This window comes from Pteropus vampyrus, unplaced genomic scaffold, assembly GCF_000151845.1.
Source record: "Pteropus vampyrus isolate Shadow unplaced genomic scaffold, Pvam_2.0 Scaffold12, whole genome shotgun sequence".
In the NCBI taxonomy this organism is placed as follows: domain Eukaryota; kingdom Metazoa; phylum Chordata; class Mammalia; order Chiroptera; family Pteropodidae; genus Pteropus; species Pteropus vampyrus.
The window spans coordinates 3,843,145-3,859,438 of NW_011888793.1; the positions used below are offsets into that span (position 1 = coordinate 3,843,145).

The 16,294-nt window shown below is 32.9% G+C and overlaps 1 protein-coding gene and 1 pseudogene across 1 annotated transcript in view; one reads left to right on the forward strand and one right to left on the reverse strand.

Moving 5' to 3' along the window:
- The window catches only part of RSRC1 (arginine and serine rich coiled-coil 1), a 372,620-nt gene that overhangs the window by 195,476 nt on the left and 160,850 nt on the right, over window positions 1–16,294 (forward strand). The window lies entirely within an intron of this gene.
- Window positions 7,644–7,759, reverse strand: LOC111733049 (annotated as a pseudogene).

Below are 16,294 nucleotides of genomic sequence, written 5' to 3' on the forward strand. Positions count from 1 at the left end.
AATTGAATTAAAAATTTTTAAATATATACTTATATTATATTTTTGACATGACTACATACTACCTCTTTCTCTTTAAAGACCAGCTCAGATTCTATTTCCTCTGTAAAGCCATTTGCATATATCCAGTCAAAATTAATCTTTCACAGCCCTGAACTACTGTACCAATTTATAATACCTCTCTAATAGTATTAGTACTTTGAATACTTTATTATAGTTATGATATGCATATCTTACCTACCATATTAGATTATGAATTACTTAAAGTATGATCTGTTTTCCCATCGCTGATAGTACTTTACCACCTTGAACATGTGTTGTGCAAAGTATGTGCTAATAAACTTGAAAAATCTATTGGATAAATATTTTAAATGCTCCAGAACAGCTTATTTTTTAAATAAATATGTATTCTGAATGGACAGTCTATATAGCTTTTAAATTCAGATTTTTAAGTTTTTAAAAATAAATCTGTTTATTTCCTTTAGTCTACATTCAGTTTTTTTCTTTAAAATTCCCAGGAAACTGACATAGAGGAAATCATTGGAAAACTTGGGTGTGTTTTAAAAATACAGCACTCTGTACTTCCCTCCCTTTCCACACACATGGTGTAAATATTATTTTACAATTTTAGAGTGAGGAAAAGTTTTTCTTTAAGAGACAGTTAAACTTTAGACAACTGATCAACCACTGTGATATCTTAAAGTAGCCTTGAGAAGAGAAGATTATACCATTTGAAAAAATTAATATCCATGAAAGAAGAAGACACAAGCAAGACATGTAGAAACACTGGCAAGACTTAGAAGGTGTATTGTTTTTATAGATTGGTGTTTTAGTTGTTGTCCCTGATGGAGAAAGCTGACCTGACCAGAGAGCACCAGTTACACTAGAAAACATCTTCTAACTTGTCCTGCCCTGGTGAGAGAAAAGCTTTCATTGAAAAAAGCTAAAGTGCTTAATGAATAGGCAGCATCTCTTGAGAATATGCTTTCCTGAATGTGGCCTCAAGTAACCTTTGATCCTGATGGATTGGAATCAGCCAAGCAAATGGTGAGTAGAGCTCAGAACTTCAGAAATACATGTTTCTTCAACATGTATTTGTTGAGCATCAACTATGTCCCAGACTAGGTGCTAGATATGGAATAGTGATCAAATCAGGAGAGAGGACCCTGTCTTCATGCAGACAAATACATAATAAGCATATTTTGTGGTAATTTGTCAAATCTGATAAGTATTTTGAAGATAAAGTACAGGATGCTATCAAAAAGTAAAGATTGGATGGATAACAGCAGGACAGCAACTTCTACTTTATATTAAAAGCAATTAAAAGGATGATGGATCAGTAAAAAGTTATCTGTGGCATTTCCAAAAATTATGTGAAATACATTGTCTTGATTGTCATCCTTGATTCCTCCTTCCTCATTTCCCACATGTCATTTCCTGATAACACATAGCCCTGAAATATTTTTCAAAACTATGTCTCCCTCTCCTCTTCTCTTATTGCCCCTGGTCCAGTTAAGGCTTCATTGCTTGCTGCTTGTACTTCCACAACAGCCACTGTGTTGGATGCTCACTTCCAATCTTATCCTATTCAAATTCATGCTCACGTAGCTCCTGCAGTCATCTCTCCAAAATATCATTCTGATCATGCCACTCCCCATTACTCCTTTAATGGATCCAAGGTCAAAGTCCAACTTTCTTAAGAAAGCAGACCCTTTGAATGCTACAAACCTCTTCCAGGATTATATCTTGCCACATTATACTAGTATATCATTTTTTACCTTGTTCTTGCTTTTGCTTTTCCCTTTGTTTAAAGTATAGCATTCTAATGAACACTCCCCAACACCCACCCCAAGTCGTTTGTGACTAGCTCAGGCATCATTTTTGCAAAAATCTTTCTCTGATCCATTCTATCCCCAGAATGAGCCCCTATGCTTCTCTGTGCATATCTCCATTGAAATTTTACTTATCACATTATCGTATGATTATCTGAGATCAGGAAATATCATATTCACTTTTGTATCTCTAGTGCCTAGTGATCATAAGTACTCAATAGTTTTAGGTGAATGAGTAAGTGATTTGCCTTAAATTGGTGTTCATATTCTGTAACTATTAAGTGTGAATTCAATTCATTAATATTTAATATGTTTTAATATGTTTCCCATCACAAAAAAATTCAGAATCACTGATTTGAGCAGATGTTTGGTCTTAATAATTTGTGCCTGTAATGAAACCTTTATGAGGTGTTTGTTACCTAGTGAGAACAGTGCCATCTGTTGGCTGTTATCCAAATTGTATCCACTCTCCAGGATGGAGCATAGAGCACTAATCAAACGTTTTTAGGAAAGCTCACCTATGACAAATTTTCTCATGAACCTGTAAAAGAATAAAACTAACCACCACATGTATGATAAAAACAAATGAAGTAATTTAGTCAGATATCTCAACAAAAGAGAATGATACTGTTTCCTGACATAATAACAGTGAATGTGTACCGATATATGGTTTATTTATTTATATGCCAGCTCATTCCTAAAGAAACTAAAATGCCTATTAATGTTTGATATAAAAAGACCATCTAAGCCAAAATACAAATGAACATTCACTTTGATCCCTCTTTAAAAAGAAACTGACACATTGTGATTTACATAGCATTTTGTTTCCAAATACTTTTTAAGTTTTTATGGAATCATAAAAGTATAAGAAAAAAAAATCGTTTAGCAAATAAGCCTCTACACTATGGGTAATTGTCTTTTAATCGTACAAAAAGGTACCATAACTCTTGTATGAAAAGTGGTGGTTCTATTCTGAGTAACCTGTGCTACTCATTGAAAAATGACAAAATGTCCATTGTTGTTTTTTACTTCATTCAGTGATCTAACATTTAAATTTAATCAGCAGAGGTAAGACCACACTTGATTTGGCTGATGTCAAATAGTTGCCTGAGTAGTGGATGCCATGCTGTGGGCATGGATAGTTGATCCAGTGTTTTGTAAATAGACAAAGATGATTTATGGTGAGTGTAGGCCACCAAAATATTAGTGAGCCTTGCTGTGTTGCTAGATTGCCACTGCTCTTAGGAGTTTTAGAAATAACATATTTCCATTATGGTTAAAACAAATGTAATTTAAGATACACAGAATGGTAGAGATATAATCTTTAAAAATAGTTTCTTGAATTTTAGTCATGTGGATTCTCTTTAAAGAGAAAAAAATTATTGTTACTTCTTCACTTTATAGACTTTGATACTATATCATAAGATTGCTTAACGTATATATATTACTGGATTTAAACTCCTTACAGTTACAGTGTTTATATAACTATAAAATCATAATAGTAATATTATTAATGAAATTATAGTAAAAATAATATTAGATGACATATATAACTTGCTATGTGCTAGAACATTGCATAAATAGGTAGGTAGATAATAGATGATAGGTAGATAGAGTATATACACACATACTCATCTAATCTTTACAATAACCCTATGATATAGATAATAAAACCCTGCAATAATTCATCCCAGGAGAAGGAAAATTGAGCTATAAAACCAAGGCAGTCTGACTCCAGAGCTCATACGTTTTTTTAAACTTCCACTTAAAACATTATGGTGGGATTTTTTAGTACTATTACTATTTCCATTTTATAAATAAGGAAACAGGCACAGATAGGCTAAATAAATTGTTCGAGATCCCACAGCTAAGAAATGTTAGCTCTGAAATTTAAACCCAGGCAATTTAGGCTCTAGAGCCCATTCTTTTTGTGTATTTAGGTACCTCTCAAATTTAGATATAAATGCAAATTTCCTAAATTTACAAATTAAAAATAAAAGTTTTAAATCAATGAAAATAAGACTTAACCAGTTTAGTATCAATTAGCAATCTTAATTTAATGTAGACAATATTGTTTTATTTGCATTGAATTTCCAACATTTGATTTATTAATAGATTTATTTGCATGTTTTATGTTTCATATGTTTCCTAAATGATTGAGATTTTTGTCGTAACAATTTTTCTATTGAAGTAAATAGATAAGTAAGCTTATTTCAATCACTGAGCCATTGTTTTCATGATCTCGTTATTAATAATACAACCAAAAGTAATAAAATGCTGAAAATTTTTGAAAATCTATTTAACAAAAAGTTCTTAGTTTACTTCTACGCTCACCGCTGTTCTAGTCATTGCAAGTTAGTATATGCAAAGATTAGCGGAATGTCAGCTTAACCGATGATACAAAAAGGGATGCTATAGCTAAGGTTTTTTGAGTTTGGCCTGTCTGTACTACCCTACTCTGTTTCACGTGATATGCCTCATATCTCCCACTACTTTTCTCTGTTAAGTCTACTGCAGAATCCCTCAATATTGTACAAGAGTGCTATGACGTTGTTGGCTTGCTTTTGACGCAAACAAAGCATCCAGTTTTTTCTCATTGGTCCAGAATAATACTTCAGTTACTAAATCAAATAGTACTTTGATTTACCGGCATAAAAATGACTATGTCTCAATTTAGTATATAACTCGAGAAATTAAAGACTTACTATTTTGTGAAAATGCCATAGTTGCAAATTATAACTGCAATGAGAATCATTTTGTCTTTTTTAACTGCCAGAAAATTTAACATGAGTACAGCAGTGGATGTGAGGCCATTGTTGTCATGGACGTTTGGATGGGCATCCTTAGCAGCCGTCAGACATGCTTAAGGATACATTAAAAACAGACGCCAGCACTTTAGGGGATCACATGGCACCAGACTTGATTATGAACATAAACATAAATCCTGGACCTGAAATTACATTGAATTGCTTGCTAATAAGTGGGCTACTCATATGCTTCTATTAGTAGTTTTTATTAGAGAATCACCAAAAACACATTTTAAAATTCTCAACGAACATTCTCAAAGGAACCCTCCTGGAACACATTCAAGGGTTCTCAGGCTTCTTGAAATCCATGTGGAACTCTGCTTTAGAGGATGTGATAGAGCCATTAATCTACTGAGATGTTACCATTTGACAGTCTTCAAGCAACACACAGAGACATGGTGACATTTGAGCATTACTGATGTACCAAAGTATCTCTATATTCCAATTCTTTTCTTACTGTTTAATCTGAACCCTTCTTGAAGACAGTATTAAAATAGAACCAAACTTCTTTTTGCAAAAGGTGCTATACTGACTTTTGCCCTTCTAGTTAAGGTGGATATCAGGGTCCCCAAGTTTTTGTGGCAGTTTTGAGAATTGCGTTCATAACAAAGGTCTCAATAGTTAAAAAGAAAAAAAAAAAAAGGAAAGAAGACCTTCACCTCTCCTTTTTAAGTCCTTCTCTGCTTTGACCCTCCTCTGCCCTATGCCACTGCTGATCCCACTAGGAACTGCCATATGTGCAAGGTATTTCCCTATGTACCAGGTCAGCGTTTCCCAAGCTTTTTGGCACCAGGGACCGGTGCTCCTATGAGAATCTAATGCCTGATGATCTGAGGTGGAGCTGAGGCGGTGATGCTAGTGCTGGGGAGCGGCTGCAAATACAGATGAAGCTCCATTCACTTGCCCGCTGCTCGCCTCCTACTGTGTGGCCCGGTTCCTAACAGGCCGCAGACCGGTATTGGTACTGGGGCTGGAGACCCCTGCTTTACAACACTGATTCTTAACTTTTTTTGGACACATAGATCCCTTTGGGAATCTGACAAAAGCTGTAGATTCTCTGTCCAGGAAAATAGAATTGTGTACTATTTCAGCACGTTCATAGACTCCCTGATGCCCATGTGTGATAACCACATTAAAAATGTCTTCAATATCTCCTGGGCTTTTTGATATATTTATTATGGCATATTTTACATGGCTTACATTTTATTGGGATATCCTATTTAAAAATATTGGAATCACTTCATATGCAATCCAGAAACAAAGAAAAGGGAAAAGTCACTTATAATGGTTCTGTTTTGATTCAGGGCTGTTACTTATTTGGTGCACATCGTTGCAGTCTTTTGTAAACAGTATATATTTATACTCTTGTATTCCAATGATATTCTGACTGTAAAAGTTTTTGAAAACATTGTAAAAAATTTATTTTTTTAAGAGTTGCTGTAGGAATTATAATATGCATCTTTATCACAATCTACTTCAAGTTAATATTGATTACTTCCAATAAAATATATCAATTTACTTCCATTTATACATTTTACCTTTTTTTCTCTCCTTTGTACTATTGCTATCATACATATTACATCTATATACATGATAAGCAACAGTACAATGGAAGAATCTTTACTTCTAGCAAGTATATGTCTTTTAAAAAATTTAAGAAAATAAAATTTTTTTAAATCTCTTATATTTACTCACATATTTACTATTCCCAGTGCTCTTCATTTTTTTCCTTTGGTTCTAAGTGATTATTTACTTTCTTTTAGCCAGAAGGACTTTCTTCAGTATTTCTTATTAAGTCAGTCCTGCTAGCAATGAATTATCTGTTTTTATCTGTGAATGTTTTAATTTTGTCTTTATTTTTGTTAGATATAGAATTAATTCTTAATTGACATGTATTTTTCCACCAGCACTTTAAATATGCCATTCCCACTGCCTTCTAGTCTGCATTACTTCTGATGAAAAGTCAACTATTAATCATATGTTCCTTGTATGTGTTGCAGTGTTTTTCTGTTGCTGCTTTCAAGATTTTCTCTTTACCTTTGGCTTTTAGGAGTTTGACTATGATGTGTATGTGTGGTTCTTTTTGCATTTGTCTACTAGGGATTCATTGAGCTTTGTTGAAGTGTTAAAGTTTTCCACCAAATTTGGTATTTTGGGGCCATTATTTCTTCACATATTTCCTAGACTCAATCTGTGAAATTTGTTTCCCCTGCAGTGTTCAGCTGTTGATATCTCGGATCAGTTTTTGTGTATTTGTTGGTATTGTTTCCTTAAGGGTCTCTCCTGTGCCTGTATAGTTTAGTGGTCAATGAATGATCCCTCAAAAAAGTAAAGCTTTCGCACTGTGGCCATATTATGAGTGTAGATGAAGAATACCTTCCAAGGTGGAACAGATTTACAAGTGTTTCAGGCTTTTAATCTTCACCATGTCCTCTGAGACCTTCTGCACACATGCATAATTTATTAGACAGCCTGGTGTGGATAGTTTATAATTCACAATCTATGTCTCTCATTTTGAAAATCTTCCCAGTAAAGATCTAGTTGTTCTGCTACTGCTCTGAACCAAGTCCATTCCCTTGGTGCCAAAAGCTGTGGTTTTTGCCATTCAAGTTGTGGGGGAAGTAGTGTGCCCCAAGCAAGAAGGTCAAAACATGACACTCTTACTTGATGAACAGTGTGCCTCAGTAAATACTTCTCAGATTGTTCGCCTTTGGTTATTTCCCAGTGCTCTAAAATGGTTGGTTTTAGTCATTTTGTCCAGGTATACACCTATTTCCTTCTGTTGTCATTACTGGAAGTAAGAACATAGTATTATAAAATTTTTGGATAATTGTTTTCACATCCTTCTTCTGTGTGCCCATGTTGTAATACATATTTCATGTAAATCTAAAGTATAATCTAAATTTGTATTCTGTATTTTCACTTAACAGTACAGTTTGAATAATTTTTAATGTCATGATTTGGGGTTTTTTTATTGTTGTTGTTTTTTATTTATTATTATTATTTATGCCTACAGCACCTGGTCTTTCTAGGTGGTCTCCCATCCAAGTACTAACCAAGCCCGACCCTGCTTAGCTTCTGAGATCAAACATCAGGCTTGTTCAGGGTGGCATGGCCGTAGACCATGGACCGTGGCTCCACTGGGGTGCGAACCCAGGACCTTCTGCATGTAAAGCAGACATGCTAACTGCTCACTATGGAAACACGTCTGATTTTTGTATTTTTAATAGCTGCATTATATTTTAGTATATCAACATAATGCGATAAATTAACTTATTCCCCCATTGTTGGAAACTTGCTAGTATACTTCTTTCAACAGTTTTTCAATAATTTGCTCTCATAGATAACATTGTGTGCATAAGTCTTTGTATATTAAATGATTACTTTAGGCCAAATTCTTTTTTTTTCTCATTCCCTTACTCTCCCCTTTAGCAACTATCAACTTGTTCTCTACATCTATGTGTCTGTTTCTGTTTTGTTTTGTTTATTCATTTTTTTTTTTTTGGATTCTACATATAAATGAAATCATACAGTATTTGTCTTTCTCTGTCTGACCTATTTCACTTAGCATAATACTGTTCTAGGTCCATCCATGTTGTCACAAATGGAAAGATTTCACACTTTTTTAAGCTTAATAGTATTCCATTGTGTGTGTGTCTAATAGTTTTTTGATGGAGTCTTTAGGATCCTCTCCATTTAGTATCATGCCATCTGCAAATACTTCTTTCTTTTCAATTTGGATGCCTTTTATTTCTTTTTGTGTATGATTACTGTTGCTAGGACTTCCAATACTATGTTGAAGTAAGTGGTAATAGTGGGCATCCCTGTCTTTTTCCCGATCTTAGAGGAGAAGCTTTCACCTTTTTTGCTATTGAATATGATTTCAGCTGTGGGTTTGTCATATGTAGCTTTTATTATGTCGAGCTATGTACTTTCTCTACCCACTTTGTTGAGAGTTTTTATCATAAAAAGATGTTGAGTTTTTCAAATGCTTTTCTGCATCTACTGAGATGATCATATGGTTTCTATGCATTATTAATGTGACATATTATACTGACTGATTGATGGATGTTGAACCATCCTTCTATCCCTGGGATAGAATCCCACTTGGTCATGGTGTTTAATCCTTTTAATGTATTGTTGAATTCAGTTTGCTAATATTTTGTTGAGAATCTTTGCATCTATGTTCATCAAGTATTTTGGTCAGTCTCGAATGATTGGGAATCAAAGCTAGATTTTTGAAATGAAAATCCTATGTCAAAAGGTATGAATAGTTTAAATATTCTTAATATATAGTACTCTGTAATTTTCTGGTTGGTAGGCAATTTTGCATACTTTAAATTTTAATATTGTCATTGTCATTTGTTTTTAATAGATACACTATGTCTCATTGAGTAGATTTACCTAACTAGTTCTTTATTGTTGGAGATTTAAGTTATTTCCTATCTTTACTTTTTTAGAAGAATGTATCTGAAATATCTGAGTGATCACAGCTGCCCTTTTGGTTAGATGGTCAGTTCTTTAAGAAAATCAACTGGGGCTTAGTCAAGTGATAAAGAATGATGGTTACCATACACAAGTTACTATGATAATGTATTGTTTTGTTGCCCTTTTATAGTAGGAAATTTTAAAGCGTATAAAGCTGTACTTTTGAATATAGGATTATATTAGTATTGCAATTTTCAAGACTAAAAATAGGACTTAATTTACCTAGTTTTTTAGGTCAGCAAGGAGGGGTCAGGAGTATACTGGTAATAAAGACAGAGGGATCTGATTCTTTTAGAATGAAAGCCCAAGAAATAATGTATTCATGATATATATGTGTTACTTGCACTCTATGTTAGAATTCTAAAAGAAAAATGGCAACAGGCAACGTAGGCTAGAAATCAAGGCTCTGCCAATACTTTTTAATCATGATTAACAACATCCATGGTTTTGGGCTTTCCTTAAGCAGAGATCGTTAATTATGATGAATTGTGAAGTGGTTTTGTGATTAGAATAATGTCAACTAAAAAGCCAGTATCTGACCATCTACATCATTTTCACTTATTATTTAAGCCAGTTATTGATCACAGGTCTCCTGAGGCCAAAGGCTAGTACATTTATCTATTATAAAATTAACCTCTTAGCAAAATTTGTGTTTAACCTCATGGTAGTAGTAAAAATGGGTGTCAAATGTCAGATTACAGGTAAAATTTAAATAGTCTTGCTGTTTTTAGAGCAAACTTAAATATACTAAAATGTGTGACATAAACATATTTTATCACAAACTAAAAAAAATTAATAGTCTTCAAATTTTTAAAATTATTTTCTTTATCTTTAAAGATTTTTACTTTTGTCATAATACCCATTTTCCTTAGTAGTACGTCATAGGACTTAGTAGGACTTTCTAAGGAGGACTTAGAAAACACAGGTGGAATTAAGGATAGAGAAGAAAATAAAAATTGTTACCCTTTGGCTATATGTATATTTTTTCTAGTTCTTTCTAATATATGCATTTTATTTTTAATTATTTTACAAATCTGGATCATTTTTCATATATAGGTTTGAAGTCTTCCAAAAATATAATTTAACATTTCTCCATGTTATTTAATGTCTTTAAAACATATGAAATATTCTCTACTATTATGCTTTTATCATGGAGTTTGAACATTATTTATTTAACAATTCTTCTGTTGGGCATATTCTTCTATTTTTCAAAAACATTGTGATGGGCATACTTGCATGCATGAGGAAACTATAGGTCTTAGCAACCACATAGTCAAGACTAGAATACAGATGTTCTGATACTCAATCTTTTGCCTTTCCTTTACCTGTATAAAACTGTTGGACACATGTGAAACATACCTTGATTGCAAATATTCCATCTATAAAATGTCTCAGTAAATCGCTCAAATCAGATAAGTTATTTTATGCAATACTTTTATGGAAACAAAATAAATAAAATATTTACTTGACCTTTTGTAGGTTTATCTGTATCATTACCCGTTTTGAAAACAATGTTTCAAACAACTGGATATATTATGGATTTTTTGAGGAGAAAACATGTTTTAAAAAACTTTCTAATATGTCTATCTCTTGTCCTTTAGTTGGGAAAATGCTTCAAAAAAGTAATTTTGCAAGATTTTTTTATAGGCAAAGTAAAGTAACTGCACTCAAAGAAAATATAACTTGGAATAAAACATAAAAGTTTTTGTTAAGACTGTTAAAACTTATCTGAAGTCAGTAAAGCAAAGAGAAATAGGTAGACTATTCCAGATAATTGGTACTGCAGAGAACACCATTCCCTTCTCAGCAGTCATAAGGTGATACGAAGGGAGAGAGATAAAGTCAAAAAGCACAAAGAAAAGTAGTCACAGCGAATAAGTTCTTAGAAATAGCCGTTGTAATGCTACAAAGGATTTTAAACATAGGAAGTATTATTTTAAACTGAATTCTGAAAAGATCCGGAAAGACATTTATGTAATTGTTTAAAATAATGTCTTGTAGACCATCCTAAAATGTTAATATTTAGGGACTAAAAGAAGTACTGATACTTAAAATTGTGATAAGCAAAAGTAGGTGGCTACAAAGATGTTAAAAAAGAAGATACTAAAATAGAGTTTAGAACCATACGAATGTTTATCCTTTTATGTCTTTTAGAAAAAAATTAGAAAACAAATTATTTGTGTTTGACCTTTCAAAATATAAACAACTGTGTTATTGAATCTAATTTTACTTTAACCTCAATGCCATGTCTAGAACTATTAGTAGATATACTTGTTTTACATGGCATTATTTTAGAATTTCTGAGAAGCCTAACATACAAATAACTGATGCATTTAAAAAGTCTTAATTTCCTACTTCTATAGGAAAATCTCTTAGTTTAGCTGTCAAAAAAGTTCTCAGTTTCTAACAGCAAAGTGTTAAGTAAACATTTCTACTCAGTAGCACAATTGTGTAGCTGTCACAAGTAGATGATGGTTTGAATTTGCGCTTTCTTCCATTTTGTTTGTTTTATGCTTCTAAACTTGCAGTAAAATAGCCAAAGTTCTTCTTCTGTCTCCCTGCTTACCTTGGCTACACAGAGAGGAGGGAATTCCTACTTCATCTACCTCGCTTTCAGATAAAGCTGCGTCCTTTCCAAATCTAAGCATTCTTCTTAAGTTCTATTACTACAAGGTGGTTTAAGTAGTGAGGCTCCATAGCTGGGGCTAGGAATGAAGGAAATTGAGGAAGGGAGAGGGCCCTCATTATGAAAGACTAGAAAAGTAGTCTGTAGCATTTTCACAAAGATTTCAGTGTTCTATGAGCCATTAAATAAGTGCATACTATTTTCATCTAACTATGTGGGGCTGGTAAATGTGGTGGCATTTCAGCGTTTCTGCAACTAAGGATGACTGGTGAAAAGGAAATTCCAAATAGAGGGTTCTGCATGATGTGGTTGAGAAATAGTGACATGCGACATATTGCTGAAATGTTAGCTATGCGTACAGACATGGTTGAAAAATAAAGATAGAAGACTAAGCTTGGAGTATTATTGATAGTATTGAAAACTAAAGTGATAAGTTTATGCTTAGCTCTAGAAGCAATGCAGAGTATATTTTAAGCATCAGCTTAATGAGAACCTTGTTTTGTGAGAATAATTTTAGTAGCTGTATATAGGATGGAAAAGGTAAATGGAAAAGATACAGCTATAGCAGTCTAGATGGGGAGTAAGCCTTTTCTATCAAGGATCAGATAAATATTTTAGGCCTTCTGAGCCATACAATCTGTACCACAACTAACTGCTCAACCCTGCCGCTTGCTGCCATGGACAATTTATAAACAATTAAGCATGGCTATGTATTTGTATAGTATATGAGCAGCATCATTTAATGGGATCATGAATATGGGCTTCTTAAACAGGCCCTCAAGGCTGTGTAATCTTAGGTTAAGATTCACCTCTTTATTTAAACTTCCTCATCTATAAAAGACACTATAAAATTACATTTTTCTCTAGTTTATAATAAAGAAAATAGCTATTATATAACTTTTTTGCAAACTTCTTAAACTCTTCAGAGAAAATGTTTGGTAAAACTCTAAGATGAATTTTCTATCGAGAACAGAATATGTGTCATAGGTTTAATTCTTTTCTTTTCTTGTCTTTATTTAAACCAACTTGGTGCTACGTTCTAGAGGCAAGATAAATCTACTTTTGAGCTACTTGTAATATTTCTAGCTTAGACCTCGATCCTAAGAGATAGAATTATAGTAACTGTTAAAATGAAATATAGCCAGAAATATGATAAGCTGTTGATATGTGTGTCTGTCATAGTGAGATTGCATTTTACTTTAAAGCAAATGGCACAGTACCTATACTGTGAATATGTTTAATATTTTTCAAGTTATTCATCTGAAAAAGCTTGATTAAAATGAGCTTTTAAGGTGGTGCTTACAACCATTAAGATCATTAGAAGCTACATCCAAAAGGAAATTTAGTTTTAACTTTGTTTTATGGCAATCAAAAATTATTAGACTTTTTTTTCCCCCATGAAAGTTAATAAACAAATGGATCTCAAAATATGAGGCAGTACAGTGTTTTAAGAACAGAGATTTTGTGATCTGGATTAAAATTCAGGTTCTACCACTTTATCATTTTTGTGACTTAAGGTAATTTATTCTTCATCTAAATGATAGCATTAAGAATGCCTGCCTTGTCAGGAGTGTTATGAGAATTTTCTTAAATGAGATGTATGTAAAGTGCTTAGCAAAGGGTCTGGAACATGAAAGCATACAATAAATAATAGCTATTATATTTTTGTCCAAAAAAGATGTTAATTTTTTTTTTCAAGTAGCTTATGGTCTTTCTTAGGAATGTCTGTCATGTTGGCCTGGAAAGTTATGGCACGTAGATGTTACCACATATATATTTGGAGCTCATATGATCACTTTAAGAATTGCATTCTATAACCAAATAGGTTGGTTTAAAAACTTATTAATTATATGTAGATGACATGGTTCATTATTACTACTTGTTATAATTTCCCTAATAACATATTATTCTTTCAAATGTCTAGCTATTTGAATTAGGTAAATTCTTCCTAACAGATAAAATTCGGTGAAATTAATACTTCAAAATTAATTTATATATAATACTTATAAGGATTTTAAAAGTTACAAGGAAGTTTATTTCAAATGTATACTTACTGAACGTTGACTTTTCCAGACACTTTTCCAGGTGCTAATGATATAAAACTGTCAGATAGTCGTTACCTTCAAGAAGCTGACAGCCTTCAAAAAAGGAAATAAAGACAACACAATGAATAATTATACTGAAGATGTACTGATACATGTATTCCCAGGGCATTGCAAGAACATAAAGCAGAAAATTGTAACCATCGTGAAAGGAGTCAGGAAGAAAATAAGCTGGAACTGATGAGGTTTTCAGGAGGTGATACCTCTTGTGCTGAGCTTTGAAAGAATGTAGATTACTTAGGAAAAGGATGTAGAAGTTGTCCAAAGGGAACTTATAGGTTTATTTGTATAGATAATGCATTTTTGTTAACATGCGTTAGAAAAAATGGCTACATGACTTTGAGCAAGAAACTTTACCTCATAAGGTTGTTGTAGTATTAAAAGAAATAATGGACTTTCTGTTCCAATGAATATGGAGTAACAGAGACTGGATTTACTCTCCCACCTGAAACAACAAATAAAAATAAAAGAAAAAAAATTGGACAAATTATTTGAAAAAACAGCTCTCAAGACATCAAGCATGAAGAGCAGTGATTCTTGAGAGATGGGAAAAATGGGGTGAGCCCTTCAGTTGTTCCAGCTTAAGGCCTAGAGAAAGTTTCCAGGTCATGCCACAGATAGGGAAAACCTAGTTAGAGCCTGATGGTCTCTTTGAGTTGGGAACACGAAGCTGTGATACCAGGGAGGCCAAAGCCTCTAGAGATCACAGGGCAGGTTACCAGAGAGGAATGAGCTACAGGATATCTGCAGAGAGTCCCCTTCATGTATTCAATAGACTACTTATCAGTATGTGCACGTGAGGAAACTATCTAAGGCTTGGGGGAAAACCACCTGAAGTGATTAGAGGAAATCGTGCCTGTTAACTTATAGAGAGTTGGCAATAGTGCCTATTCCCAACAACCAGTATAGAAAACCTCTTAATTCGCGGTGCTTCCAATCAAGTACTAAAAAAACATTAGTGGGTAAAAATCAACTACAAACTTAGAGCTATCTGGTCCTGCCTACAAAGCAGGAACTGAAAGGATCAAACTGCTTCCAAAGGATGTAACTGTATCCCAGAACAAAGACTAAGACTATTTATAGGAATACGGAAATATCCAGCACACAACAAAATAAAATTCATGATGTCTGACATCTTATAAAAACCTGCCATTCATCCAAAAATCCAAGGAAATATAACATATAATAGAAAAGTCAATCAGTTAAAACTGACCCAGAATTGACACAATAATAGAATTAATAGACAAGGACATTAATAGAATTATTATCACTATATTGTTTATGGTCAGAGCATTGCTAGAAAGACTGAACATATTAAATAGAGACATGAAAGCTATTAAAAAAAACTAAATTCTACACAGAAAACTAACTACATGTCTAAAATGAAAAGTACGCTAGACGAGATTAATGGAGATGCTATATTGTAAAATATGAATTAGTGAACTAAGGACATAGCAAAAGAAAGTATCCAAAAAGAAACTGTAGAGAAAGAGACTGAAAAAAACAAATCAAAGAATATTTGTGAGCTGTGGTACAATTTTAGGCAGCTAAATATACAATATACATGGAATAAGAGTGAGTCTTGAAAGGAAAGGTAAGAAAAGGGGGCAACAAAAATATAACTGAAGAAATAATGACCAAAATATTTCCAAATTTGATAAAAACTGTAAACCAACAGTTCCAAGAAGCTCAGCAAGCCCCAAGCACAAGAATATGAAGAAAATTACACTAAGTTGTATAATAATCAAACTGCTTAGAACCAGTTATGAGAAAATCTTAAAAGCAAATAGAATAAAAAATGAATACTCATTGTGATTATGTATGAAGGAACGAAGATAACTTTGAAAGTAGATTTCTCATTGGAAGCAATGCAAACTATAAGACAGTAAAGCAACATCTTTAAAATAATGGAAGAAAAGTTTTATAAACGAAGAATTCTGTGCTCTGGGAGAATATTTTTCAAAACTGAAAGCCAAAAGAAGATTTTTTTTTTTTAAGACACACAAAAATGGAAAGAATTTATCACCAAACAACCTGCACCCAGGAAATGTCAAAGGAAGGTCTTTCAGCATTAAGAAATGATAATAGATGGAAACGTGAATTGGCATAAAATAATAGAGAGTAGTAGAAATATCTACATGGGTAGATATATATATTTTTAAAAAGATAACTAAAGCATAAACAACATAATATATTGTGGAATTTATAACAATATATAGCAGCAATGATGATGATGATGCAGAGGCTGGAAGGAGAGAAATGAGTATATTATTATAAGGTTTTTATAGTATATATGAAGTGATATAAAGTAGAAGATGATAAGTTAAAGATGATGCTGCATATTAAAAAAACCATTTCAGATATAAAGACTAAGAGGTAAAAATGATGGAAAAAGATATACCAGGCTAAAATTTAGTATTAAGATGTCCTTCCTCATCAAAT